Below are 5,799 nucleotides of genomic sequence, written 5' to 3' on the forward strand. Positions count from 1 at the left end.
TATGGTTTTTTAAATTTTATTTTTACTTTATTTTAGTATAATAAGATGATCATGGGTATTTATATAATATTTATGTATTATTATAGTAAGACCATGGTGGAGATGGTACATATAGAGCTGCTTCCATGGTTGCCTAATTACTAGATAGTTTATCTGGTTTTATCTCCTAGACTAATTAGTCCAACTAAGTATATCTTAGGTAATATTTGGTTTGAAGTGTCATGATAAATAATGGGGCTGTACTTATTTGTTAGTCCTGATAATCTGATTATCTATATTTCTGTTTAGTTCCTGTGTTGTTAATGAAGCTATCCAGAAACGAAGGAAGTAAATAATATTTTTCATTATGAAATTGTTTTATTTTAAAAATATTTCACTTGTTGGTTATTTTAAGTCTTATAAGTATACTCTCCAGATTTTTCTTTTCTGCTTTAGAGAAACAGAAACTGGTTTGGTTTATATCCTCTTTGGAAAGGGACTATTTCTACTGCCTCCACAGTCTGTGGAGGATGTTTTTTCTCCCCTGTGCTTTCCTATTATTTCACTTGCTGTGTTGATTAGTAGTTTTACAGTGTGTTCTTCTAAAAGTGACATAAAAATAAGTCTCTCCATCTTCAGTGGAAGAATAATTTTCCTTTATTTTTAGTTTATCAAGGCCATGCTGCCTGATGCAAGTTAGAAGAGCTCTGACATGGATTAGAGCCCTGCCTGCTGAAGCAAAGCATTTAGAGAAGCACTCCGGGAATAAAAGATCCAGTTAAAATGGCTCCACTTAGAAGTCTAAAAATGAGTTGGGAGAAAAATTGTTGCTTTGGTGATGGTAGGAATATTTATGTTAACAATACTTTCATCCTGAAGCTCTTTTATTGCATAGATTGGAGCCTGCACTTGAAATTTGTCCATAGTGTCATGCTGGTGGCACGCACATGCCCTGTAGTAGTGTAAAAAACCCTTTAGGCAGTTATAAATCGTAAAAAACCCCTACTGTTCTCAGAATGTATAAAAGTTAGTACATATGAGGGAGGTTGCTATTGAACATAATACATAGTTTGATAATACTTCAATATCAGAACCATAAAACATTATCTGCCTGCCCAGAGTTATGGCCTCTTTGAGGTCTTCTCAAGGACTGGTCCCTGTACCTGGTTCTGTAAAAAACACCTGGGTATGCTCTAGGCAAGGTCTGCATGGGCCTGGTAAAGTGCAGATTTTCTGCAGCTTTGAGGGACTGGAAGTGTCAACAAAGCATATCTTGTGGAGAAAAATAGACTCTTATTATACTGTTGAGGAGTGGACAGAAAAGAGAAACTTTCTGATGTTATCAGCATTTTCTTCATAGATTGACAGAATCATAGGGTGATTTGGGTTAGAAGAGGCCTCAAATACCTCATTCCAACCCCCCTGCCTTGGGCAGGGACACCTTTCACTAGACCAGGTTGCTCAGGGCCCCATCCAACACCCACAGCTTCTCTGGGCAACCCATGCCACTGCCTCACCACCACCACCACCACCACCACCACCCTCAGAGGAGAGAATACCTTCCTAGAATCCAATCTGAACCTACCATTTTTCAGCTTAAAAGCATTCCCCCTTGTCATATCACTGCATGCCGCTGTAAAGAGTCCCTCCCCAGATTTCTTGCAGGACTCCTTTAGGTACTGGAGGGTTGGTCTGACACTGCCAAAGAGCATCATCCTTCTGGCAGACAGGGACCTTTAGATTTCATTGTTTTTTTAAAAAGATGAAGTTAGTTGAGGGGGAGGGGGGGGTGTCTTACATCTCGTCTGGTACTTTGGTTGAGACTAATAATTAAAATAGAAATAAGGAACTAAACAAAGAAAACAAATCAGTATTTCTGTGTATATCCATAGGTGGGAGCCACAGCTACAACAGCTTGAAACAAATAATACTATGGTTTTTTTTCACTCTGATAGGCAGAGAATATAGAGGGAGGTTGGAACTTTGGAAGAAAGGAAGGATTTTGTAAACTTCCATGTTTCGGGAACAGCATGTAACATTTGCCTTTGTGAGAAAACAAAGTACCTTCTGGATCTCTTCCCACATTCTGCTCTATATCAACAACTTTCTCTCAATTACCTTTTGGCTCAAGTGAATAAAGGGTTGCAATCATCCTTTTTAACAAGCCTTTAAAATTGCTCTTTTCTTTTTTTCCCCACATCATTTCCAACAACAAATGCAATTTAAACTTTCATGATAAAAGTGTAGAAGAGCTTTAAAATAGCTCAGGTATTTTTCTAGAGAAGGTGATGTAATTCTTTCCATCAGCAGAAAGAATATTTTACTCATGCTTTAGTCTTTGTTTGCTGATAAGTACAAAAGGAATTAGAATATTAGTCAGCATTTTAATATCTAGTATTAATTTTTTTCTCTGTTTTATTATCTTTGTCAGCTAGTTTTCATTTCCAAAAGTATTTCAATTGCCAGATTTGACCTCTTGGTGTATTTACACTGTTCTAATGTGCCTTGTGTGTGTATTTGAGAACAGAATTTGATTCATATGTAAGTACTTTAATTTGCCTGATATGAACTGAGATAAAATTTTTTTATGACTCCCAAGCAGCCTTCTAAAAACTTTCTTGGGGGATTTTTCTTTGGAAGAACAGAAATACTTCATAGCTACTTGCAGGCAGTAGAAATGAAAAAGAAAATATGAAAAAGTAAAATCGCTTTTATGATTTTGGTTCCAGTTTTAAATTCTTGAGAAACGACATTAAAGTTTCATCTCTGCACTAGTTGTCATTTGGACAGGGCCACAGCTGACTCTCATATACATATTCAAGGAACAATATTAGGAACTCCTTCACTGATCTTGAACTTCGTTCTCTTCCCTCAGTGAGACTGAGCATAATTGCAGATGTTCCTTAGGACATGGAGGAGTCCTTGAGCCTGCAAATATTTCCCTGGAAGCACTGGGCATAGCAGCTGAAGGGCTCCTTTATGTTTCTCTGACTAGCTGTGATTTTCAGACCTCCTGCTACAAATCTGTGATTCCCTCTAGAATTCCAACACATAACTGAGTAGAGTGGCCAATTATGGCGGAATATTCTTCTTCTTTGTTCTTCAGCATACTTATGTGAGAATTATCCAGCTTTCACTGTGGTTAAGATCTTTTTCACTTTAGACTCACTCTATGAGATAAAATTGGATACACAGTATTTTCTACCTCTGCCAAAATACTACAAAGGAATACTTGATTTTTGCTATGGAAAATAAATTAGTTTCAGGATCCTAATGGAGAAGTACACCTGCAAGAGATTTGGAAGAGTGATAGCTGGAGTTTGTAATGATTTAAATCAATATTTTCATAATGCAGGTCATGCTGAAGAATATGTCTCTGCTGCTGTTGATTAAATAGATGTACCTACTGAGAAGAGTTCCTTAATTGACTGCCTGCATTATCGTGTAATGATCCTGTTCAGTATGACAGAGTTGCTAGAGTTAAGTACCTTTTACAGAGATCCCAGAGTCATAGAATGATTTCCTGCTATGAGCAGGGACTCCTTCCACTACACCAGGCTGCCCAAAGCCCCATCACACCTGGCCTCAAACACTGCTAGGGATGGGGCATCAAAACTTCTCTAAGCAACCTGTTCCAGTGTCTCAAAAGGTCAGAGTAAAGGGGGAGAAATGTCTCCCAGGGTGAGGCAGGCTGGCCACACTTCTTTTGATTTAGCCCAGGATACAGTTGTCATTCTAGGCTTCAAGAATGCATTGCCAAGTCATGTTCAATTTTTCATCCACCAGCACCCCCAAATCCTTCTCCTCAGAGCTGCTTTCAATGCCTTCATCCCCCATCTTGTATTGATACTGGTGATTACCCTGACCCAGGTATGGGGCCTTGCACCTTCCCATGTTGAACCTACTGAGGTTTGCAAGGGCCCACTCTTCAAGGCTGTCAAGATCCCGCTGGAAGGCACACCTTCCCTCAAGAGTAACAGCTGTACCACTTAACTTGGTGTCATTTGAGATGAATGACCTACTCTAAACTCAGACACTGAGGAGAGAAATTTGGCTTTAAACACTGTGTTATTTTCTAAATAGGTATTAAATGGATCACAGCAATCAACTTTGTAAGTTGTGCTACCTTCCTCCATTCTTCCCATTTGACATTGTGAATTTTACTTGTTATGTACTGTATTATTGTTCCCAAATTAACTACAATTGCAACCTTTCCTGTGGCCTCTCTGGACCTGTGAATAAAGTGAGGTATTTTCACAACCATGTCATTTCTCAGGGTGTAGCCTTGTGATGGGCTGTCTTTACCACCAAGGCAATAAATCCTGCAATTTACTGGCATCACTGCATCCACAGTAATGTCCCCTCAGTGGTAATTAAAGGCTTAGCTAATAAGTAGTAAAACAATAATTGATGCGTGTGCTTTAGTCTACTAAATCAGTCATCCTTTAGAAATTATTTCTCTGTTATAATCAGGGAAGAAAAACATAAAGTACTAAAACAGATTGAAAATAAAAATGTGTTGGCTCAAATTTGACCTTTACTTTCTAGAGACAGATGTACACTTCAGAGTATGAGAGCAGACCCAACAAAGCACTGATAAGAATTCTTTCAAGACATTCCTGTAGCAGCATGGAGTATTACAAATCACAGGCTCCTCAACACAAGAGGGACATGTTGCTCCTGAAGCAGGTCCAGTGGAGGGCAACAAAGATGATTAAGGAACTGGAGAATCTCTTTTATGAGGAAAGACTGAGGAAGATGGTCCTTTTCAGTCTTGAGAAGACAAGAATAAGAGCAGACCTCATTGATGTATATAAGTATCTGAAGGGTAGGTGTCAAGAAGATGGAGCCAGGCTCTGCTCAGGGGTGCCAGGCAATAGGACAAGAGGCAGAAACTGATGCAGAGGAAGTTTCCACCGGAATATATGGAAGAACTTTACTGTCAAGCTGACCATGGACTGGAACAGGTTGCCCAGAGAGGTTGTGGAGCTTCCCTCTCTGGAGATTTTCAAGAACCATCTTGGTGCAATTCTGTGCAATGTGCTCTAGGATGGCAAGACAGAGCAGAAAGGTTGAACCAGGTGACCCACTGTGATCCCTTCCAATCTTATCTATTCTGTGGCTCTGTGAACAAAACACTAAAACAGTGTGCAAGGAAGAAAAAAGTGGCTTCTTCTTATCTAAAAAAGTAAGAAATGTGGATGCAATTCCTGCTAGTGGTGCTAGTACACCTTAATAGGCTTTTAACAGACCAGAGAATATTTTATCAGTTTTGTATTTTACAGTTCAAGATTTTAGCCTTAAGTAAGCAAAAAGGAGTTTTCAAATTAATAAGAATAAAAGGAAACCATCATAGGCAGGAATGGTAACAGGAAAAAACTTTTTACTTTTTCAGCTAACATGGATCACAGTGTAAGAATATTGATTCTGGTGACTGTAGGCTATAAAATATTAAATCTACTTTGCCACTGGAGAAATGATAAATAAGTACCTCTGTGTAACATTTTTAAGATAACAGCTTTGTGTTAGTGATCCATTCAATCTTGGAGCATGTCTGAAGGGTTCAACAGCAAAAGCCTCCTGTGGGAGGGAGCTCGTTTTGGAGGAGGGGAAAGACTCCTCTCCCTGCAGTGGCAGAAGCAATGTGTGACGAACTGACAGTAACCCCCATGCCCCATTTCCCTGCCTCTGCAGGGGAAGGAGGTAGAGCTGGGAAGGAGGGAGGGGTGGAGGAAGGTATTTTTAAGGTCTTTTTATTTCTCATTATTGTGCTTTAATTTTCTTAGCAATAAATTCAATTAATATCTCTACTTTGAGCAT

This window comes from Zosterops lateralis (assembly GCF_965231275.1).
Source record: "Zosterops lateralis genome assembly, chromosome: 4".
Taxonomy (NCBI): Eukaryota; Metazoa; Chordata; class Aves; order Passeriformes; family Zosteropidae; genus Zosterops; species Zosterops lateralis.